At 38.9% G+C, this 26,008-nt stretch overlaps 1 protein-coding gene across 2 annotated transcripts in view; it reads right to left on the bottom strand.

The window, feature by feature from the left end:
• Window positions 1-26,008, bottom strand: part of opcml (opioid binding protein/cell adhesion molecule-like) — a 411,108-nt gene that overhangs the window by 203,066 nt on the left and 182,034 nt on the right. The gene's annotated exons all lie outside the window — the stretch shown is intronic.

Consider the following 26,008-nt stretch of genomic DNA (forward strand, 5'->3'; position numbering starts at 1 on the left):
TTCGTGCATGCTAACCGCTAGCTTGCCAGTGTTATTTTCCATAGACGTTAGTCATAAGTTAACTTTGGTTTTTACAAATTTTCATGTGTAATCTTACAGGATTTTCCTAAGAAAATGAAAGTATTTCCAGTGAGATACTGGTATATTTTCTGTATGTTTGATTAGTTTTAGAGTTTAAATTTTCAAAATGGATTCAGCCTTTATTCTGGCAATCTGAGGCAAAATATATACATTACATTATTATAATGAATTACATTTTGTTGCTGCATCAATGCACAATTGTCCAGAAATGATTAAATACAACACCCATATCATCTTTCTAGCTCATTTTATATTAAGTTTGTACCTCTCTGCTCTTTTTTCCTTTTTTGAGTTGAAGGTTATCACCCATACTTTTCAAGTGAATTAAGTCTGAATTTCTCTGTCCTATTCCTGCTCCTCTCCACTAAAACAGATAGCTGCCTTTCAAATGTCTCTCAGATTTTCTTCTGGTGAGGTTGCAAAAGCCATTTGTGTGATGCTGGGTTTGTTTAAAGTAGTTGATGGAAAAGGTAGAAAGGATTCTGTAAGGATGTGAAAATGTAAGAATGCAAGCACTGTTTACCTGGCTTACAGAAGCAATAAAAAATAAACTACAGTGTGAATACCTACAGACAAAGGTTTTCTCCTCAAATAACCTTGCCCTAACAAAGAGGGTCGTTCTTTCCCGAAGTACTGAGAAAACCCGTTTTAAAAGCCACATGAGCCTTGTGCAACAACATTTTTATTCACATTTTTGTACAAATGTTCCAGTTTGGATTCTGAAAACTGCACAAACTCACTGAAGGTCGCTTTTCTATTCTATTCTATTCTACAGTCATTTAGCAGACGCTTTTATCCAAAGCGACTTACATTTGAGTAAGAACAACACAAGCATGAATTCAAACAAGATGGGACATCATAATTAAGTGATAGTAAGACTGCTTTGAGTCCAGTTGGACCCAGGCGCTGTCATGTAGTGCTAAAGGCAGTGCATATAATATATATTTTTTTTTTTTGTAGTTTTTTTGTAGTTTTTGTAAGTCATTTTGTTTAAATACCAACATCACGATTTCATCAAACAATATCATCTTGGGCATAAGTGCACACAGCTTCTTCAGTACTTGGTTGAGCCAAAGAGCTGGACAAATCTTTCTAACTCATTCTGTTGAGTAGAAAAGTTAAGCTAAGTGTGGTAATGCTCCTTAAAGAACTGAGTCTTTAGCTTGCTCTTAAAAGTGGATAAGGACTCTGCGGATCGGACAGAGTTTGGTAGATCGTTCCACCACCAGGGGACAACAGAGGAGAAGAGTCTAGCTACTGATTTTGTGCCACGTTGTGGTGGGAGCTCTAGGCGTTTTTCACTGGCAGAGCGTAACTGTCGAGAGGGAGTGTAGCTCTAGATTAAGGAGTGAAGGTAGACAGGAGCCGTTTGGGTTATTGTTTTGTAAGCCAGAAGCAGAGCTTTGATTTGATGCATGCTGTAACTGGAAGCAAGTGAAGAGCGATTAGCAGCGGAGTGACATGAGCTCTTTTGGGCGACGTGCTGCTGCATTCTGGATCATCTGCAGAGGTTTAACTCAGCATGCAGGTAGGCCAGCCAGTAAGGAGTTGCAGTAGTCAATGCGTAAAATGACCAGAGCTGGACCAGGACCTGGGCCGTGTGTTCAGTCAGGTAGGGTCTGATCCTCCTGATGTTGTAGAGAGCAAATCAGCAAGACTGGGCAATCGAGGCAACATGGTCCTTAAAGGTCAGCTGGTTGTCTACCATGATACCAAGATTCCTGGTAGAAGACGTAGGCACAAGTGTGATAGAGTCAAGCTGCAAGCTTATCTGTGGCGGTAAGGAAGGATTGGCTGGAAAGACAATAAGCTCGGTCTTGGACAGATTTAGCTGAAGGTGGCGATCCCTCATCCATGCAGAGACATCAGCAAGGCATGCTGATATTCGCATTGAGACAGTTGTGTTGTCAGGTGGGAAAGAAAGGAAAAGCTGAGTGTCATCTGCATAGCAGTGGTAGGAGAAACCATGAGAGCTAATGACTGCACAGAGTGAGGAGGTGTATAGTAAAAAAAGAAGAGGGCCAAGCACCGAGCCCTGAGGCACCCCTGTTGTCAGCCCCTGTGATCTGGACATTCCCCCTTGCCAAGATACTTTAAATGTTCTCCCTGTGAGGTAGGACGTAAACCACGAGAGGACAGATCCTGAGATGCCAAGCTCAGAGAGTGTGGAGAACAATATATGATGGTTGACCGTGTCAAAGGCAGCAGACAGGTCCAGCAGTATAAGGACTGAGGATTGACCAGTGGATCTGGCAAGCCGTAGGAAATCAGTAACTGACAGGAGAGCAGTTTCAGTAGAGTGACCTTGCCTATAGCCAGATTGATATGGATCAAACAGGTTGTTGTCTTGGAGGAACTGTGAAACCTGACAAAAGACGGCACGCTCTAGTAATTTAGACATGAATGGAAGCAGTGAGACTAGCCGGTAGTTTTCATCAACCTGGGCTGGGTTGAGTGTGGGTTTCTTCAGCAGCGGGGTAACCCGAGCTTGCTTGAAGGCAGAGGGAAAGACACCGGATTTAAGAGAGGAGTTAATAATATGGGTTACTGCAGTTTTGATTGTGGGTAAAATGCTCTGCAAGATGTCAGAGGGAACAGGATCAAGAGGACAGATGGGTTTGGAGCTGATTAGAAGTTTAGAGACTTCGTCCTCATTTAGAGAGCAGAAAGAGCAGAGTGAGGCACCAGTAGCTGGTTTGGTAGGGCTGAGTTGGTCAGCGGGTGACCCGCTTCACGGCCTCAACTGGTTGTAGAGAGAAGGTGCTAACGACAGAGCCACACACCAGCAATGTAAACAATAACCCGAAACTTGTTTCAGAGTGATTATCTTCTCATGAAAAAGAGTGACTTTGTGAGATTCAATCAGAGTAAGCAGGGGTTAAATGGATATTTGTGAGAAGGAGGTTAAAGGATCCATTTAGCAAAATGTAATTTACACTGTTTCATCAATAGAAGGTAGCTGCAGTAAACACCTTACACAGAGAGGTTTTTCACATGGATGAAGAACAATTGCTGTCTCTGAAAAGTCTTAGTGAAATATTTTAATATTATACACACAGACTGAAAATAAAAGATTAACAACATGACATCACCTTTTGATTCATGCAAAATAGCATTTTAAAGTCTCAAGTTTAACCTTTTAAAACTTGAGGTCCACCTATGATTTACTAAAGATTGCAGCTGCAGCAAGCCAAGTTCTGGACCCCTTTCTACAAGCCGTCTGGTCCCTGTATGACCGGTGCCAGAGGTTGGTCCACATTGCCAGCAGTAAGTTGGATTGATTTTTTTATGAGGGCTAGACTCTGCCAAAGCTGCACTTTGTCATTGATTCTGTTCATAGCTTTTGTGGATAGAATTTCTAGGAGACAACCGAGGTGTTGAGCGAATTCAGTTTGGTGGCTTCAGAATTGGATCTTTGCTTTTGCAGATGATGTGGTTCTGTTGGCTCCATCAGGCTGTGATCTCCAAAATTCAACAAAAAATACAATTAACATAAAGTGATTTGCAGCTGTGTATGAAGTGGTTGAAATGATAAACAGCACCTCCAGACAGACGAAACTGTCCCTCTGTCTGCGTATCTGTCTTCTGCGTAGAGCATAATGTTTGACCTCTTGCCCTAAGGGAAATGATATTGTGCTATCAAATGCACTACATCTCGTCATTCTAAAAGTTTTTTTCCACAAGCTGTCATGACTTTGAACAATGTACTCTGAAATGCCTCAGACATGCATTTACTGTTTTAGTTACTTTTACTGCTATTTATTTATAATGTTTTATACAGTGTTTTTTTGTTTGTTTGTTTTATTGATTTAGTGTTTTTATTGTTCTTAGTATTATGCATTTAGGATGTGTCTATGTGTTGTATTCTTAGGCTTGTGGTTGTTTGTTTTGTCTGTTAAATGTGACAATGCACTTTGAGTTCCTTGCAATTGTTTTTTCCAATGTGGTTTCCTTCTGCAAATGACAAATAAACTAAACTTGAAAACTTGAAACTTGAAACTATAAATGGGCCTTTAGTGATAGGGTCAGAAGCTCGGTCATCTGGGGGCTCAGAGTAGAGTTGTAGATGCTTCCTGTACCTCCCACATCCCTCCGGTAGGACACCCTGGGGAAGACCCAGGACACGCTGGATGGATTATATCTCTTGGTTGGTCTGGGAATGCCTTGAGGAACATCCTCTGAACGAGCTGGAAAATGTGGCAGGGGGAGAGGGAGATCTGGGTTTTCCTTCTTAGGAAGCTACCCCTGCGATACAACCCCAGTTAAGCAGTAGAAAATTGGATGGATTGACATTTTCATTTGTTCTACTTGCCATCTACATTTACCGTTTTTTTACAGAAACACATCATTGCACATCTTAACAAATCTCAAAAGTCATCCCTTTTTCCGTGACTCCAGAACTATTCAGACAGACCTTGTGGTGGCAGAGATATACTCATTTCATTATGGCTTTGCAATTTTCAAGCACAGGCAAAAAGAAAGCACAGGGCTCAAATTTTTGTACCCCGCCTCTCACTTGCTAATCGCTGGGACAGGCTCCAGCCTCCCCGTGGCTTGAATTAGAATAAGTGGTATACAAAATAAATGGATGAACATACTTTTTCAATAACAAAAATAATTAAATGAAAATAATGATAAGAAATAATAAAAAAAAATAATACAATGTATATAACAGGGATGATCTTTTCTTCAAATTATTAATATTTACCTTTAGGAAAATTGACTGAAACATGTCATTAGCTACTATCTTTGAGACAAAGTCCACTATTTTTTAGTAAAAGTTTTTCGCAGGAATGAATTAAGTATTTCCGATTCAGTTTGTTATTTGCTCTTCACATTAAACAAGTTGACCATGGATTGCTTTTTTGTGGATGGACCCTTGGTTGGAAGCTTTACTCTCACCTGACTGTGCATAGTCATGGTAGTTATAATAATGGATTAGATTTATATAGCACTTTTCAAGACACCCAAAGCACTTTACATTGTATCCATCATTCATACTTGGTGATGGTAAGCTACATGTGTAGCCACAGCTGCCCAAGGGCAAACTGACGGAAATGTGGGAGCTCTCCTCACCAAACATGCATCCACATCCATACACCATCAATGCCAACACTAGAGATAAGTGTAATGCCCAAGGACACAAAGACAGATGACTGGGGGAGCGGGAATTGAACCACCAACCCTCTGATTATTGGACAACCAAAGAGCTTAGTGAACTGTCACCACCTTGTGATAGTAGTAGTAAAGCGTTACTACCTTGTGCTGAAGCAAAATAGTTGCATTTTGAGATTAAATCACATAAAGTGTTTTTTTATTATTTTTATTATTTCTTACAATTAAATTAAGTTTGTTTGAAAACTAAATCAAAGTTTACAATCTTATTATTGTTCTATTTGTATTTAATTTGTGGTAGAGGAAAAAACTGGTGCCCTCACTGCATTGAGTAGTAGTGAACAAACAAAAAGGTTACTTTAGTGATTTTTATAGTGCCGAGTTCCCTTTTAAAAGCAGTATGTAAATTCACCAACATGCTTCCAAAAGTTCATTTTGTCTTTAAGTCTTCTGATACCTTTTTCTTTCCTTACTTGTTGCAATATATGTATTTTGTAACTAGAGGAGATTCACAGTTATTATTTTACTTAACAGGTGCACATTCATTTATTTCACAACCAAGGCAAGCTGTATTTAATCTGCTTTAGACATTCATAAATGAAAATTATTGTGGCTGCATGTATCAACGGCTTCCAAAGAGAGATAAAGCTTCAAAGTCTATCTGGCTTTAATCTTCATTCAGACATTTAATTTGTCTATGTAAGATGCAAGACTTCATTTTGATATGCCTTTTTTTATCTCCATATTTTCTTTTTTCTAACAAATAATTATTAAACTCTGACTTTCCTATGGTTCAATGCACTTGAAGCCAACTATTAGGATTTGGTTTGACTTCTGAGACAGTACTGAGAGGAACAGCAAAGGTTATGGACTAAACTACAAAAAGGGATAATCAGATCCTCTTAGACATTCAGAGGACCTTTAGCCTTTGACCACTAAAATCCAATCAGTTCATCCTCAAGTCAAAAAAGAGTGAAGAAGGAATTGCCTCCAGACATTTATAAAAACACAAGGCATGAAATTTATTTGTGTACCGGATTTCATGTACAAGACAATTCAGAGTGGTTTACATAAAACATTAACAGCATTACAGTAAGAGGCAAAGGAAGTATTAAAAAGTACAATAAAACAAAATTTAAACTTAAATAAAACTAATTAAAAAGCAGAAAAAGCTCAAATAAAATAGATAAAATAAAAGAAAGAAATGTTCCAGTGTGAGGAATTAACAGTTGTTTTTATAAGAGGCAGCAAATAGAAATTTTTTAACCCTGATTTAAAACTGGGAGTTTCAGCAGATCTGCAGTTTTCTGTGAGTTTTTTCCACATGGGAGGAGCATGAAAGCTGAACGCCGCCTCTCCACGTTTAGTTCTGACTCTGAGAACAGAAAGTAGACCTGACCTTGATGACCTGAGGGATCTGGTTGGTTCAAAGCATCTAACAGCAAGATTTTGAAGTCAATTCTTTGACAGACAGGAAGCCAGTGTAAAGATGTGAGACTGGAGTAATATGATCTACTTTCTTGTTCGCAGTGAGGACATATGCCTAACATTTTCCCCTACTTATGTTTATCAGTATGGAAAACAACCTCAGTTACAAAGGCACTCAAGCAATATACCAACTTGAGCAATTGCACTGCTGTTATTAAATTCAGCTTTATTTATACAGCACCAATTCACAACAAAGTCACCTCAAAGCACTTATACAGACAAAATCAATTCAAGCCAATTTATTGTGATTAAAACTAAAACACATTAGTCCATTTCATAACTGAATTTGTACGAAGCGATTGAAGAAATTCTACAAGTATGGAAAAACAATGGATTGCATTAAAATCTTTGATTCGATCCCCTATCCTCAGCATGAACATGGTGATGGGTGACAGCAGGGTTGGGCGATATGTAAATTTTTTTCAATCGCCTATCGCCAGTCCAGCAAATGGCGATAGGCAATATATTCGCGGACGTGACGTCAGAACTTTTTTGAGCGCTGAACACCTGTTGAAGCAATTTAGAAGACAAAAATGGAGGGACTTCACTTGGCCGAGTTTGAAAAATTGAATCACTGTAAAGACCCCATAAATAGGCTACAGTTATAGGTGAAAATAAAGAAGTTGGTCTTTGATTCCCACCATTGTGGTTATTGATTAAATAAACGTAATTAATTTCCGAGTAGCCTACTTCTGTCATTTTTTCTTTCTGTTAAGTTTGAGTAGCCTAAATTGGTGCTGCAATTGGAGGCAGGTCACAGGCGGGGTGGGAGGTTATGCACGGTCCTTTAGTGTGTGCGCGTGTGCACGAGACTTCTGAAAGAAGGCAGCACCAGGTATGGAGAGAGGCTGGATGATGGAAAAAAAAAAAAAAACTCCCGACCCCTGCTGCACGAGCCACAGCGTGCGCCTGCGTTGTAGCTAACTAAACGTGTTGGCTCATGTACATACATACATATATATATCTCTCTTAATATCGCTCTTATATAAACGATCGTCGAATGGCTCAGCCTATCGTCGATGGTCAATACATTCGTTCAATCGCCCAACCCTAGGTGACAGTATTTTCAAAGTCAGGAAGGCAAAGTGACGGTTTTGCAGTTTCTCTAATTGCAAACAGAAAACGAAAATCTCACTCACACTCAGCTCAGGTTGAGAACCTGAGAAACAAAGCGCATTGTTAAACATGCCAAGGGTTCCAAAACACAGGATTTAGGTGATGGGATCTATATATATATATATATATATGGGTTCCCAGGCCAGTCGCGAGATATAGTCCATCCTAGTGGCTATGTTGTCAGGGGCTTTATGCCTCTGGTAGGTTCACCCATGGCAAACAGGTATTCAGGGGAGGGACCAGACGAAGCGCTGTTCAAAAGCACCCCCATGGTGACGACAAATCATGGACCCAGGTTTCCCTTGCCCGGACGTGGGTCACCGGGGTCCCCCTCTGGAGTCAGGCCTGGAGGTGGGGCACGGAGGTGAGAGCTTGGTGGCCGGGCCTTTGTCCATGGGGCTCAGTCGGGCTCAGCCCAAAAGGGTGAAATGGCCCTTGTAGTCATGTATATATATATATATACACTACCGTTCAAAAGTCTGGGGTCACTTTGCCATGGGATTCAATAAATGGTGTCAAAGTACCAGTGCAAACTTCATCCATTTTCTCTACACTTTTAAATGCACATATACAACTGTTCAGTGTTGAAGTACTTATGGCATAATATGCTGTTCTCTAGCAGGATAATAATAATAATAAAAAAAGGCAACCATGAACCACTAAATGCTCTGGTTCAGTGACAACTTGACCTCTTTATCATTCTGTTCGCATTTTACATTATCAGACCAATACGACACTTAACATATGACAAGTTATTGAGACACTGACATTTCATGTTGTGGTATACCCACTTCAAGTAGCTTTTATTTCAATACGGTTTTTGAGATGAAGGAATTACCATTACATAATTCTACTTAAATGTCCCACATTCATCAGTGCAGCATCAATCTTTTTAATTTTTTTGTGAATTTCACCAATAAAACTGAATATCCTTTGCTGACCCAACACGTAAAATTATAAATGTGATTATTAAGACTCAATTTCTACATATTCTAACAGTAGCCCTGAAAATGAGTCAGATGAGTCAATAATTGCCTATTAGGCAATATATGATGTTCCTACTTAATTTGCCCATAAGTGTGGTGCAGTATCCCAACTCATTACATTGTGAGCTCATCTGAAATGACATTCAATTAGACTTTTAAAGCCATCATATTATCCAGCAGTTATAAATTATTAGCTGCTCAATGGCTTATGTTCCTACACACACACGGGCTTCAGTTTGCACTGCAACTGGAAAACTCCTATTGCTCCAGCCAAAGGAAGTTGTTTATTTTTGTGATGGGGAGTTCTTTGGCGGAAAGGTCAGAGATTTTATGGGATAATATTCTTTTAAAAGAAAGAGCGAAAAAAAAAAAAAAATCAGGCCTGGTGCAGGTGGACTATTTCTGCTAAACAAGAAAAGCATTCTACTAAATTGGCTTTATTGATTTTCCAGAGTTAAACAGTGTATGTCAGAAATGTTTTACACCAGTTTCTTGGTTTTCCTCCTGTCTGACCTCCATTTATTATCTTAAAATAGCTCTATGGAGTTTCTCTGGGATACTCAACAGGCTTTATGACTGGACAGTTGCACAGTGAGTAGAAAAATCAGCACAGGAACATTCACAGAAAATCACTCAGCAGCTGTCAGGGTCCTTTAAAAACAACTCTTAAGTCAAATTATGTCCATATTTAAAAGGCCTAAAAAAGAACGACTAACTTTTCCTGCAGAGCTCTGTTGTTGTGGTTTCTTTGCTCTGTGTTCATTTAGTTCACACTATTGTTTGCTGAAATACTTTAGATTTAATACATGACTCAATGGCTCACAAAAGCTCATGAAAAGACTGCCTTACAACATGCCCTTGACCACAGAAGTGAGCCGCCAGCTGCTCTGCCGGTGCTGCTGAGTGGCCTGCAGTAGAAGGTTGTGGCTGCACGGGCAGCTCTCAAGAGTATGAATGTGAAGTGTTATTAAACTGGTTGTAGGGTTTGTCAAAGGATTCTCGGCTGAATATCTTCTGAATAAAACACAAAACCATAATACAACGTGGAGCAAAACACGGCCCTGTGGTGTTTAACTTAGGAAAGTCCTCCATAATCATAAGCACTGATTTAACTGCTCAAGTACACACTCCCAAAGTTCTAAACATGAACATGACTCCACAATTAACAAAGGAGAAGGGGGGGGGTCAATGTGCAGCTAGCAAATCAATTTATTACAGCCAGTAGTTTCAGTCACTTATTTGTTTAATGTGGTATGACATTCTTCCCAGATGACTCCCAGTCAGTTTTATTCATATTAATGAGCACCATCAGCTGCCAGCCTCAGACAAATTTGCCTATTTCTTGTCCTGAGACACTGAAATCATGCGGTAATAATAAATCAAGGGCACCTATTAGTTTCTAATGTGCCCAATAAGCCACACCTAAAATACGCATTTTAAAATGAGTTGTCAATAAGAAAGGCAACATGTAGCATGCTTTGAGGTTTGCTACTTCCTCGTGTAACATCTTAACGCAACATATGCATTTAATGGTCAACCTCCAAAAGGAGCATCACCCAAGGTCTGAAGAATAGCATTTCTGAAACACACAACGCCCAACCTTGAAGCAGATGGACTACAGCAGCAGAAGACCACACCGGGTGTCACTCCTGTCGGCTAAGAACAGGAAACTGAGGCTACAATTCACACAGACTCACTAAAGTTGGACAAAATGTGGAAAAACGTTGCCTGGTCTGATGAGTCTCCATTTCAACTCCACATTCAGATGGTAGGCTCAGAATTTAATGGAAACATCATGAAAACATAGATCCATCCTGCCTTGTATTAATTGTTCAGATTGGTGGTGTAACGGTATTGTCTTGGCACATGTTCCTCCACTTACTACCAACATTACGTGCTTTAACCACCACAGCCTACCTGAGTATTGTTGCTGACCATGTCCATCCCTTTATGACCACAGTGTGGCATCTTCTGATGGCTACTTCCAGCAGGATAATGCATCATGTGACAAAGCTCAAATCATCTCCACCTGCTTTCTAGAACATGACAATGAGTTCACTGGACTCCAATGGCCTCCACAGTCACCAAATCTCAATCCAATAGAGCAGCTTTGGGATGTGATGGAACAGGAGATTCTCATCATGGATGCAGCCGACAAACCTGCAGCAACTGTGTGATGCCGTCATGTCAATATGGAGCAAAATGTCTGAGGAATGTTTCCAACACCTTGGTGAATTTATGACACCAAGAATTAAGACAGTTTTGAAGGCAAAAGAAGGTCCAACCTGGTACTGACAAAATGTTTTTAATAATGTGATTAGACAGACAGACAGACAGACAGACAGACAGACAGACAGACAGACAGACAGACAGACAGACAGACAGACAGACAGACAGACAGACAGACAGACAGACAGACAGACAGACAGACAGACAGACAGACAGACAGATAGATAGATAGATAGATAGATAGATAGATAGATAGATAGATAGATAGATAGAGACTCGTTTTCAGGCTGTTTTCATTGGTCCTTGATTAATGCCAGTGACAAACAGGGTGCACTAGAAACTGTTTCAGTCTGCAATAAACAAGCTGCTAATATGAAGGTAATCACAGTAATGCACATGTTCATGGAGATACTTTCATACTGTGATCAACTCACAAGCGAAGGCTCTTAGCCAAGTCTTATTTATTGGTCATATTTACCTCATTCTGCGACTTAATGATGGTAGCCGCTTCACTTAGTTGAAATTGCTCCATCAGGATTACTTAAATGTTACTGCCTTGCCCCTACGCTGCACACTGAAGGTAATAAAACCTGAAAAAAACTAATATATTTGGCCAACTCTATCCCTCTAAGTCTAAGCTCTATCCTTGAGCTGGCATTGTCCAGGGAACAGAATCAATGGGAGGCACTTTTCTCTGCCATATTCCTCCATTAGTGGGATCTGTTATGTTACATGGCACGGGATCCACAACTTAAGGAGAGGCGCTAGAATTAGGAATAATTTGCCTTGTTATGGAAGGCTATGACTTTGTGCTGACAGATGGTCAGAGACCTTCTCTTCTGAAATGAGGGAGATCGAGTGGAACTGACAAAGAGCAGAGCGTAACATTGAGTTGTTGTTAGAGATATCACCAGTGTATTTTAGCTAAATGCAAAACCTATTTAGATAAAAGTGGCATCCAGTTGTTACAAAAAAAAAAGCAGGAGTGTTCAAAACTGGGAAAATCCTGCAAAATTAAATCCAATAAGAAGCTGTTCCCTATATGTTGGTATTAACTTCAGAAGCAATGTGACCATGACTTATGTGAGTTGTATGTTTTTACTTTATTTATAGATCTACCACACATCTATTTTCTGCAGACTGATTCTTGAAACATAGAGCTTGTGTCCCCTTGGGGAGCAGCCAAAGACAGTATGTTCATACAAAATGCCCAACCTTTCCAATGAGCACCATCACCCCTGCAGAAGATGCCCTACTTTTGTAGCATCACAGTCTTAGAGCAAATACAGAAATAGTAATCTTTACTATGGGAAAAAGGCCATTGAAGCCTAAAGTCCCGCCCTCACTTTTTTTTTTTTTTTTATCAGCATGACATATTAAACACAACCATTTATGCTGGGGAGGTCAGTAATTAAGCAAAGTTAGTCACTAATTAACTGATCTCTACATACTTATCTTGACATAGCACATGGGAAATATTAAAATTAACTTCCAGTCTCTCAGCCTTAAGGAGGTAAAAACTGAGGAAAATCACTTTTCACTCATTATTTTGCAAATATATGCAGCTTGGTGCTCTGGAGCCTAACTACATCTTAAACCCTACAGGGGTTAACACACACTCTGTGTGTTTTTATGAAATACAGTTGTTGCACATGGCAGATGAGCAGACAGGCAAGCAGACAGGAAAATATTACTGTAAGGACACTATATGTTGCTTCATATGTTGCAGTTTTGCATAAATGAAGCACTTTCTATTTGTTTATTAAGGCATTAATTTTCAGATTATTTGGATGTCAAAATGTGCAACTGTGTGGGATTTTATCTCCAGAGAGAAATGGGTTGTGACTTTGTCATCTAAAAAAGCAAAAATGAACAAATTAAGTAATAAAATACAAAGTAAAGAAGTAGAAGAAGCATACGAAGCCCGCCAACCACACAAAGAAAGAAACCGCAGAAATTTTCATTAGAGAAAAAGCTCTCCAGGAAGATCTAGAGGTAATTGGACTTACTAATATTACCACCCAAATCAAGTAGATATAATTTCCTCTGACTTTCCATGCTATTTGGTTGTTAATATTATGTTGGTGTGTGAACATTCTGGAGAAATTAGCCACAGAGATGTTTGCCTCCTCTTAAATAAAACTAGTAATTTGCTTTAATCCTGAAATTATGACCTGATTATTCAAGTAAATACACCATTATCTTCCTGTTACTGAACTAAATCCTCCATTTGTATTAATGCACATAATCAGTTATTCAAGTCCAAAACCTACAATGCTGTGGACTGTTTGAACAAATGGCCAAGTAATTCTGCTGCTTCTAACTTTCTCTAAAGTCACTTAACAGAAGTTGCTTTGAGTTCTATAACAGGCAGATGATGTTTTTGTAACATCAGGATGTATTACTGCAAAGCAAAAAATCTCAGGAGGTTTGAAATAATTAAAAAGTTTACCCTTAATGAGCATGATGTCTGACCAGTTTCACTGTCTGAAAAAGCAAACACAAACATATGAATGTGAGCAGTTTTTCTATCTTTATCAAAGCACGCATACACTCTCTTGTGGTTATTCTTTGTCATTCTTATGTGCATTGGACAGGAATTAGAGAGCATGCTCATTTAAGTCTAGTTGAGCATATATATGCAGAAGTGTTTAGAATCCAACTCTATTATCGGCATGCTTTGGTTTAGCTTTGATTTCATACAATTTGGGTCAGGCATGCTGACATGCAGTCAAAAGGTTGGGTCAGAATAGCATTTTGTAGTTAACGCCAAATAGTTTAACTTTAAGACAGACCAGGGGTGGGTCTACAAAGGAGTATGAGAGTGGCAACTGCAGCTGCAGGTGTTTGACAGACATGGAGGAGACAGTCTATCTGCAACCTGACGGAGTGGCACGTCTAATCCCACAACGCCTTCACCTCTGGCCACTCCTTTGCCACCCCATGTCAAGCTTTCTAGACCAGTCACTGAGGAAGATATCTAAACTTTTCCAGTGCAATAGTTTGATGAATGAAGAAAAAAGAAACCCAAAGAAGAAACCTAAATTAATATATTTTGGAGTAACTGGAAGGGCTGCTGGTAATCCAGAGAGGCCATCACACCTGCACCTGTACATAAAGCAGGAGAAGTAAGTGATGTGTTTGCCAAAAACAAAAAAAAACATCAATCATTGCCCAGTTTTTACAAGCTGTATTTCCACATTAGAAAAATAATGAAGAAACAACCAGGAATCAGTTCCAGATAGCTGAGGAGCTCATTTTTACATCCAGCCTTGCTTCCATGAATATGAGCATGACCTCCCTCGGTGCAGCAGTATGTTTGCCAGCTTTAATTCAGCAGAGATAAAAAAAAGTGCATGAAATCAGTCACAAGGTTTGTGAGTTAACCACCAAAAATCCAAGTATCATCCACTGAGATTTTTACCACCAATATTTCCAAACAATCTACATAGATGGACAAATACCACAACAGGCCAGAGGTCTCTAAATATTATACTTTTTTTTTTTGTTTGTTTTTTTTAGGATAGTCACTTTTTTAAAACAGTCTTCATGTAAATTGACAATTTTTAACACCTTATCCCTTATCAGTTCATTACGCTCAAGCCTTACACCCATAAATCAATAGTCTTTATGTGATCCACGCTCTAACAAGATGTTAGTGCTATATTTTTGTCCACACAAATAAGTTTCTGGGTGATAAGTACGGAGTTGCCATGTGAGAGTGGTGGGAACGTGCTAAAAAGGAGCAAGAGGAAAGTAGGTGGGTGAAAGTAGTAGAGCGTAAATTGCCTGGCAGAAAGTGGCATGAATGGAAGGTGTTCCTGATGAGTATTAATGATTTCAGAAAAGTGCAGCCAAACATGCACAGAGAAGGGACAGCAAAGACAGGCTGTAATGGATGAGGCTGGCTCTTAGAAGTGGAGGAGCTAGTTGGACTGCAGCACAGCACATAGGTTTCTGAATATTAAAAATTAATGACTATCTCAGTGATTTACGACAACACAAGGATGCTGTAACCCAAGCTGTGTAAGATGGATGTCTAGGGACTGCTAGAAGAAGACTGATGCAAACCTTGTGGACTACAGGAGTGTGGAGCACAGGAGCCTGACCCCCATCATCTAGGACTGTATATCCAGCAGGTCACCCTCTGAGTGAAACATTATTGATTCAGTATTATTAAGATTTATAAGTCATTTCAACATCCTGTGATCATTAGGCTGGATAGATCTAAAGTCTTCTAAGAAGTGACAGGAAAATTACCTCGACCTACTCTGAAAACTCATCAGTGATGTTTATTCTGCTATTTTATTTGGTAAAAAATAAAAAAAAAGAAATGGCACAATAATGTTTTATCAAACAGTTTTTATAATTCATATCTCAAAAAGATGTAAAAAATTATTTTTTTTTCAGGAAGAGAAAAACTGATGGAATCAATCAACCCTGAAGAAAAAAATGGAACATATATTAGTACCGTGCTTCAGGTTCTCCGAGTTTGTGACAGCTTAAATTCTTTGAGTAATGAAAAACTGAAAAACAATATACTCTATCCATCAGGTTCCAGCCTTCTTGTAGCACTTGATGGATCAGCTTTGCAGGATGTAGTCATGTCATAAACCATTGGTTTTCAATGCCCAACATGAAATTCCAAGCAGCTTGAGATCTGGCCCTTTGCTAGTCAATCAGCTGATATGTCTTTCCTGAAGAAAAGTTTGAAAGGTTTTGAACATTTGTTCTGTGGCAACACATTATGATCCTGAATAATTACTCTATTTTTTTTTTTATCACAAAACATAATTTCAAACTAAAAAAATGAGAAACGTGTCAAAAATTTCAGTGCAGCATTTACTGTAGAGGCCATGGCTGCCATCTTTCCTGATCTACTACCCGATGTACGACGTCTTCAGGTCATTCAAGTTTGATGGAATTTGACTGCTTTCTTCAGGCTGCCATCTTTATTTTCCTGCATCATGTCCTTGCCCAAAGGACATTGGTGATACATCAATGAATATCACTTTCATCCAATCATCCACAGCCCAGGACTGCTTCTCTTTAACCTTGGGGGGGTCTTTAATAAAACTAATGTGATCAGATCTCTTTGGCTTTAGAAAACTGGTCAAATCAGCAGATTTTAAATCCAATAATTATACATTTTGGATTTGATGATTTTTGGGCCAAATATGTAGGTAGAAGTGAGAAAAAATTATAGAGATCATATAGGTGAAGTTTTTATGAGGTAAAATCTAAAGTAACTCATTGTAACCTTGTCTTCTTCTGTTTAGTTGTTACTGATGGTCTACCTTTGGATTCCTGGTTGCAAATTCCATTTTCTTCAAGCAGTTTTTTACATATTTTTTATGCTGTGACTTATTGCTTGCTCTACCTACATGTTTCGCTTCTCCAACATTCCCATTTTGTTTGTACTAATTTTGGATTTTACACATAGCCGACCGGAAACAACCAACATTTATTGTCACACTGAGTTGAAAGGAGTTTTATACTCCTTCTAAGTGTTTCCACAAACAGCTCTCTTGTTATATCCTGTCAATCAGCCAGGTGCAATGGGTCTCCAAGTTCTGCTAGCACTCTTTTTAAATTGTAAACTTATTTGCATATTTGTACTTAAATGCAAATTATACAGTGATTCCATATTTTCCCTCCTTATTAAATAATCCAATGATTTTTTTCTCTCTCTACTTGATCTAAACAGTTTTAATAAACTATGTTTTGTAATGCCTGACTGTTCAGCTGATCAAATCTGTGATTTGTGTATTTTATTCTAACAAAATAAAGATGTACTGTATGACCATCCTGTAGAAGTTGTAATGCCATAATGTTTGTTGAGGAATGAAGGATGCGTTCAGATTCTGTCCAAATGTCTGAAACCACAGAAATCAAACATGGTTTGCTAAAAAAGCAAAAAAAATAAATAAATAAAAAATAAAAAAAAAAAAAAGCAAAAAGAGAAAACGAGTTAAAGTAGAATAAATGAATAATAATGTGATCAATTTTTACAGTGGTGGTGATGGAATGACAGGCTGAAAAACATCAGACTTTTCATCATAGCAAAAGATTTCATTGACGCTCATGAGAATCATGTTTTAAGAGTAAAAATATGAAATATATATGGTGAAGTGTCAAGTAAAATAATCATTTGACAAGGATAAGTTTTTATCTAACTGCTAGAGAAACATATCGACTAAATTCCCCCCTTCAATGAGCTGCTAAGTCTGTGATTTTTCTCCTTGGAACGCTTTTGATTTTGTTTTTTATCCCACTGTAGAAAAACAGCCTGTAGCCGAGACAGAAAATCTGCTCTTCTTTTATCATGACTGGGTAGGTTTCTGAAAAGTATTGGTTGAAATGAAACATTATTCTAAGATCATGCACAGAGAAAATATGCTCACCGTGTCCATGCTCCTTATCCTTCCCCTAGGCTTCCTTTCACAGGATGCCCTTGTCTGCCAATTATCCTGATATCATTTTCAGTTGTGAGTGTCTTCCTCTTAGTGTAATTTTAGGGAGTCGCAATGTTTTGGGTCAAAGTTTAAAGCAGGCCTAAACTAAGAGGCCAGTTAGCTGCAGCTCACAGCCATTATGCCACAACTAAAACACAGCCAGAAATGAATGCAAAAGAAAAGAAATGTAACATTAGCTCCATCATTATTTTTGCATTTTCAATTAATTTCTTATGAAAACAATCAACTAACAATTCACTCTGCATAACAGTAAAACACTTTGCATGTCTATTTAAGGTCTTCCACTCTGAACCTTTTGCACAGTTTCTCAAAGAGTTGTCCCTGAATTATTTAGGGTTGGTTATAATCTAATTTTTTTAGGTTAGTAGTTCAATATTTTTTGTGTTTCCCAACTTTATTGTCTCCAAACATGACTCATTAACAAATTACCCGACAGAAGCAGCATTAAAGAGTTCACATTGGCAACATAATGAGTACTGATACAAGCTTTGTGAATGTAAAAGTGCTCTGTGTTCTTTCATTTGTTTTGATATAAAACCAGACATTAACTTGGAACACATTATAGAGCATTATTTCTTATTTCAATGAGTATTAAAGACCAAGCAGTAAAGGCTAAATCTGGAGTAAATATGAAACACAAGCAACAAAGCATCTTTTAGCTCATTCTTTTATCTCCTTGGTTTGATGTATTGTACAAGAAATCAGTTGCGCATTAAAATGAGCTGCAGTTGCGGCGTCTCAATAGCTCACCAGATAGGCCATTAGCTGCAAGTCACAAACCCAGCTCAACCCCAGCCGAACATGAGTCATAGCATCCAATTTTGAGCAATGGAGCTAATTCCTGTTGAAAATAGGTCATATAGGAAACCCTACCAATAGCTCAAACTGGAATCAAAAGGCTATTAACAAACGAAGGAAATGAATGCCTTTCAGTACCTTGCTTTGTCTTTTTTTCCAAGCTCCCACCATGTTCATTTCTATGGTAATGTGAAGCCAACAGTAGGGAGAAATGTTAATATTGAATTTGCTGCATTAGTTGGTCCTCAAACACCAAAATTACCAAAATCCATCAACACAGAATCTGTGGATCATCATCTAATAAGAAGAAAAGAAAAGAAAAGCAAAAAAAAAAAAAAAACATGCTGCACTTTTCCATAATTTATAAACTTATTTGGCACAGGAAGCAATTCAACTCACAACTTCTAAACAGGGGTTTTCATCTCTGCACCTTTACTCAGACAGGCCTGCTGCCACCATTTGCCATTTGGCTCTCCACCCTCTGTCTTACAAGGCTAAAACAAAGACTGTGCCAAAGGTCAGCCACACATCACCTCAGCCATCTCTGCAGCTAATCTGTCCACCTGAAAGAAGTGCCAAGGGGAGCCATATGACAAAGGGCCTGTCAGTGAAAAGGCTGAAAAGTAGCAGCTCTTAACTGATAGTCTAGTATCCATATCTACAGCAGGGACACAGCCTTGTGCACTGCCCCTCACTGTGAGGAAGATTATCAAATACTGTTGACGCTCTTCTTCGGGACAATGGCTGTAGGTAAAACAAGACTGTTTAACATGCCGCCTGGTTGCTTGTTGGAAAATAGCTGAATCACTGTCACACAATGCTAAATAGAGAATTTTGTTTATGTCTTGTCCTCGTCTTTGTGATGTCAGGAACAAATCACTGACGACAGAGAATAAATGGCATCATTGGTGCAAGCTAGTTACCAAGCAGAGCGAGTTCATACAGCAGAGTTCTTTAAACTGTAAACCATCCAGGATAAAGAAGGGTGACTCTTATATGGCTGAACACACACAAGCATTGTAGTGAGAAGATGTCGTCTTCACACCACGTAGAGACTGCTATAGCCAGCCACAGGTCAGGTGGGAGATGCCTTTCTTTTTGTACAAGAGTGTCCGGCTGGTCTAAAGGTGGAGGAGTTCAGTTAGAACCATGTGTGTGTTGCACTGGTCAGCCCATCACATATAGGGGAAAATAAATGGGGGATGACACTATTTCTCAGACAGATTTCTGTAGTCAACCTCTGAGTTAGCAACAGCAAAGATTGAAGAATGAAAAACGTGTGTGCACAAGAATCTACAAGCTTTTTAACAGAGCAGTCTAATCTAAGAGCCCAATCACATCATCTGATTGACAGCTTTGGGTCTACTTATGTGGTTTACACATGGGATGCAACGGCTGATCAGCCCTTAATGGAATGAGTTTTTAGGTCGACCAGCTCCAACTGCTGACTGGCTAATCAGGAGACTTTTCTTTTTTTAAAAATGATTTTTCTTTGGCGGTAAACATACCATAGAGATGCACAAACAAACCTTTGTTTCAGTGGGCATCTGTGATTGGAGCTGGCATGTATTCCAGACCCAAAGCTTGCAATTTTTAATACCTGTGGGAGAAATATGGTGCATAGAGGCTGGATGGAATGATTATAAATGAAAAATCAAACAGATCACCAGGTGACAAGGCAGAGGTGACGGAAAACCTATCACTAATGTTTGAGTCATTGACATGGACCTACATTTGTTGACAACCTTGTTGCATTCTATTATTTCCACTACATCAGTATCATCTACTCCTCTGACACACTTTTATATTTTAAAATAAGTAAACGAGAAAATGGCTTCAGGCCTATAATCTGGTGCATAAAGGGAAACATACTTTGTTTTTCTCTTAAATTGTAATAAACAGGGAAGATCCATACAAGGGATCAGAAGGGTGGCCTGGAGGTACACAAGTCACCCATAAAATCTGACCAGTCCTTCTGGTGCCACTTCAAGTATAGATAATCAAAGTCTGACAAATATTTTGTGTAAACTGACCTTTACTTGGGCAAACCTCATATGTCCCAGTGCAAATGACTGTAGTATGTATTGTACTTCTATGTTGTTCTACACTATCTCTACAATGTTTTGATCATAATACAGCATCATTTCTACACTTGCCTACATGGATGATAAAATTTTGCTGTCCAAACTGCTTACATTTCATGTAGTGGAAGTAAGGGTGCATTCACACCAGGACAGTCTGTTAAACTGGGGACTTGGTTTGACTGGGGGGTGTACTGAAAAGAATCTGACCTTTTAAATAATGTGTTCCCTCCAGAGGTGGCGCTGCATTGATAAATTACTAAAGAAGAGGATGAGACATACAGCGAAAAAACCTGGTTTATCTATTGGTTAATGCAGGACAACCTCTTTTCACCACACACAGCAAAACACTGAGCTGCATCACATCCTAGCAGTTGATCATATTCCATCAGAACTTCTGCTCCCCCAGTAAAACTTTTTAAAACTTTGCCCTGCTTCAAGCAGCTAAAGACAAAAGTTGCCTTATTTTCAGTGTTAGCAAGACAGAAGCTCATGTAATGTTAACTTTACTGTTAACTTGAAAGACTTCAGCATTTCACAGATTAGCAGTGGTGTGGTTAGCTAGTTCAGATCTCCCATGCTCCATTATTAGCTGAGGAAAGTTAACTCGCCGAGGGGCTAAGAGCAATTCTACACACATCTGATGCAATTACATGTTTAGGCTTCACTTATCCATTGTGTCACAACATTATGTTACTTCCCTGTCATCAATACAACTAACTCAAACTGATCTATGAGTGGCAATTTCTCACTTGCTCAAATAAATAAATAAATAAACAAAGAGATAAATCAGCACACTAGAATCTTTGATCACAAAGTTCTAACCAGAGCTCTGGACCTGAATTCTTGGTCTCTGGTACTCTAAAGCAGAAACCAAAAACTGGGGCTGCTTATGGAAATTAGACGGTGGCTAAATCTGGTACATGTTTTCTCCTCTGACATCAATGTTTTTGTGCATGGTCCCTAGCAAATGATAAGAAATTAAATGAAAATCAACTAAAATGGAGTTTGTTTGTTTTTTGTTTTTTTTTCATTGTTGTTGAAAGCATTGTTACAATTATTTAAAAACTAAAAACATGAGAAATGTTTATTACTGAAGATCCCACTGCCTTATGTACCGGGGCTCAGCTGATTGTTCAACTGAACCTAAATTAGAAAGACTTATTTTTCACAACTTGATTGTAGCCTTTAGAAACGAAAAAAGAATCAAACAAAACTGGAATAATAAAGGCAGCCTTTTAAAAAAGATCACAAAGAAAAATGGTGCATTTTTATCTTCACATTTTCCTTGTTTAGAAGGAAAAATTAACAGCTGATCAGACTGATTTCTCCTTTTTGTCTCACTTTCTATTTTAAAGAAATATGAATACAAATGAAACATTGGAGAAGCCACATCAACTGTTTTTCTCAGCATGTTTACACACAGATTGTTATTTTTATCTGTATTTGAAGTGATAGGTGTATAAGCCAGAAGACATAACTAATGCTGCACGTTTTAGATCTGTGAGATGCACACACACCCCTTAACTCGGTGCTCGATGGACAGCAGTAGTCATTAACTGAATGATAACCACAGCAGCCGGTATGCCTGCTAGGTGTGGACCCAACCTTTCACCTCTCATTTAATTAGAATCAGATATTTATTACAGCTACCACATTGATGCAACTACTGGCCACATCCCAGCCATTTAGTATTCATTATTCATGAAATAATAAGGATGGTTAGGATATTAATTAAATTATCAGCAAATATAAATTCTATTCCAAACAGACGACAACCTGTACAGGGTATATTGGTGTAAAGCTACGTCAGTGTCTTGTTCCATCCTGTTTCTAATTCCGGAAATTTATTTTTTTGTAATCTATTTATGAATAAATAAATAAATAAATCAAACAAAAATCTAACTGAATAATAATGAAATGCAAATGACCCCGCGGCTAACATCTGCTTAACTTCGTGTCAACAAAGGTGGTGTCACTTTGTGTCGCTATTAACAGTCTTCATGTAAAAGTTCCACGGAGGCAAAACAAGCCACTGTAACAGCTACAGAAAATCACTCAGCTGCAGCAACAGTTCATTAAAAAGATATTTCTAAGATTATATTCATTTTGCACTTAGCCTGATCAAAAAGCACTCAATACCTGACAAGTTTGTGTGAAACAGCTCAGCAGCATTCAGCTTTTCTGAAGCAACAAAAAACCGGTTGGAACCTGCTTGTAAATTTACCTTGAAGATGAGCCCATTCAAACTCTCTTAACATGGGAACATCCCAATGCACTGCTTCTGGTCTTCATGAGATAAAACATATTCATCAATTTTTAAATATTTGGCTATTAAACCTTATTTTTAAGTATTTTTTTCTGATTGTATTACATTAAAAAACAGAGATGCTTGAACTGGTGTACCTAATAAAGTGGCCTGTGAGAGTAACAGCCTTGCTCTCCAAATGATATGGATTTTGCTTATATTCACATTGTTATTGTAACGTTTTATGTCTAAAACTGTTTTGGCCTGGTCCTGGTTTTTTGCAATGTGAAGACCACCTTTCATTACAAACGCAGTATTTCATTCTCTGCTTTAAGAACAATAAATGCAAAATTAGTCTGCCTTCGCATGCACCTGCTTTCTCTCTCTTTCTCCCTTCCTGCTGCATTCCTCCTCATTTTGGATTTCAGTTAAAGACTGTTTCACCTCTGGAACACCAAACCAGCTAAATGGATTGATTCTCATGTTTCGTTATCAGTGCTTGCACAGGGAGAGAGTGACAAGAGCTACTGAGGGGGGGAAAAAAAGGTGCTACTGCTACAAAATATAACCACTCTGGCTAATGCGGTAGCTGCTAAACCTGCAGGGTAAACAAAACAACACCTAATGATCATTGTGCACTCACACAAAACATCTAATTTAAACTCACACACTCTTAAATATATGTCCCCTGCAACTGTTGTACGGTTGGCTTGTAGTGTTACCATCAGGAAAATATTGCAAGCATGGCTATATTGACATCACTATGGCTGCGTTCCAAATGCAAATAATGCCAATTTTACATTATTGGCCTTGTTATGTACAAGAGAGGTTTGTAACACTGCAATTTATATGTAAATACAGGAGAATGAAAGTAAAATTGTGTTGTATGAGTGCTGTAATTTCATCCTATGAATGTTCACGTGAAAGCATAAATAAAGCTAGAGTGCATCCTAATTTGGGTAGGGCTTGTCTTCCCTCCTTATGTCAATCAGAAAAACCGGCAGCCACACAGCTGCCTCCAGTCTGTGGCTTCTTTCCCATGGCCCACCTCTGAGAGTCTGAGCCTCACCAGCCGGCTGTCCTTCCAAGCCTCTGCATCACTGCCATGTGAGTGACGACATCCCTGACAGGCAATGCAGTGGGGGCTCACAGCACCAGCTTTGGGTTTGCTTCGGGCATGTAGAAAAAGTGTGGACAATGCAATCATATGCCAACTCCACAAGGCTTACTCCCACCCACAGAAGCAAAAAGAGGGATGGCAATGAATGATTTCTCTGGTGCTTTCAACACCATCCAGCCCTTTCTGCTTGGGGAAAAGCTCAAAGTGATGCATGTGGATAAAGCATGGTTTCCTGGATTATGCTGCCTGTCAGTGAGTAGCTCACTGACAGGCAGTTCATCTTGCTGAAGGGCAGTGTATTGGATCCACTGCCGAGAAGCACCGGGAGGCCCGGGGTAACTGTATTGTCAGCTTTGCAGTCCACTTTCTACACCTCTCCTTTTATGATTCCACTCTGGGTCATGGTGGCTCCACAAGTACTTTGATGGTTCCTCCACTGTGGGGTGCACAGGTTAGGGCTAGAAAAGGATAATATGATCCTGCTAAAGAAACCTGACGATTGCTACAGGGACAACCATTTGCAGCCCAGCTTCTGCGTGACAAAGGATTTAGAAGTGGATTTCAGCCTGTCGCCATCATCCAGGGTGAGGGGAATAAAATGAATAGTTTCAGTGGAACAAACAGGCTACTTAATAAGTTCTACTAATCAGTGGAGACCAGCACACATTTGTTATGGCTGAGAATGAAGGCAGGATTAGCAGAGGAGTGGAGCTGCACAGAGCAGAGGGGAGAGGATGAAGACTAAGCAGATCTCCATCTTGGACCAGTTTACTCTCACCCCATGTTGCAGCCATTGAATGAGACATAATCACTTTCTAACTCATCATCCCAGGTAAAAATGGCAAGCTGTTTAGCTGCTCATCCATGTTCAGGTTTATAAGATTTCACCAGAATTCTTTCCCATACACTTTCCCTGTCAGCCAGCCTTAAGCCATATGTACTCTGCTGCCCTGCTCTGACAGCTTAAGGTACTGAACATGCAGCTCTCTATAAACAGGCAGTCTCACCCTGTCAATCATTCTTTACTTTGCATTACAGGTTTTTATAAATATCTAGGTCATGACGCAGATGTGTGTATATACAGTGTATTCAACCTCATTCTGCATCCCTTTCTCTTTTTCCAACAATTGTGTAAACATATTTTCTAATATTTGATCCATTTTTTTCACCAAAGTGGTTGCAGAGAAAAAATTGAAACCAGAGACCCCCTCAGTCAGAACCAGTTCTTTCTGTTTTAACCTCCAAGGGACCAAAAACCTTGTGCTGAAGTTGAAACAAGTTTGATCAGAACTATGGATGTTTTTAAGATCTACAAGACCAGAAAAACCTTTCAGATCACTACACTTAAACATCTAGTTTAGAGCACCTATTTAACATCTGTTCTGTCTTAAAAAAAAAAGAAAAAGAAAGTCACCATAGCAAGGTACATTCACCAACATGGTTCATTTCAACTGCATTCAAAACTAAACCAGTGACATAAAGTGAAAATGAATCAAACTGTAATCTGTGTTGATCAAAAATCTCCCTGCAAAGGAGCTTTTTCTTGCTAATTAGTTCCATTGCCATTGAGTCGGTAATATGACTGGGTATTACAAAGAGCACCTTGAAGAGGCAGAGTCTCTCAAAATTAATTAAAGTAATAATTTCTACAAATTGTGAAGCAATTTCTGAACAACGTTCCCTTTAGTAAAATAGCACAAACTTTTACTAATCTGTTATCTTCAAAACAGCTTAAAAAGATTCCAGGAATCTCAATATATATCTGTATTAATAATCTTCAGGCACTCAGGTTGTTCTGGAATCAAAACAGATGTGATCCTGGGAATCACTGCATGGGTTCAGGAACACTTCCACGAGAACAGAATCCTTTATCAAACAAAAATGGAACAAATTTCCTCTTCAAAAGGTCCAACAGTCCAGCAGTTAAGTTTCCTAAGTTCTCAGACATTTAAGGTCTGTTGTTAAATCAAACCCTGCCCAAACTTTCTCAGATGTGTTTCTGCCATCAGATTCATGGGGAGCTATGTGAATATTATGAGATCTTTATTTTCTTTACATTTTGAACAATATCCCAATTAGTTTGAAATTAGGGCTTTACATTTAAACTATGTTATATACTTCGTCTTAATGATAAAGACTGAAATTGTATGAGGGTGGGCAGGTGGAACAGGGGCCTTATTTCAGATCCGTGAATGGGGATCCTGAATTTTAGCACCACACCTGGTCTACTACAAAATCCCGAAAAGATCCGAGCAGAGACTGTTATTTGT

The sequence above is a fragment of the Melanotaenia boesemani genome, chromosome 15 (genome assembly GCF_017639745.1).
Source record: "Melanotaenia boesemani isolate fMelBoe1 chromosome 15, fMelBoe1.pri, whole genome shotgun sequence".
Taxonomy (NCBI): domain Eukaryota; kingdom Metazoa; phylum Chordata; class Actinopteri; order Atheriniformes; family Melanotaeniidae; genus Melanotaenia; species Melanotaenia boesemani.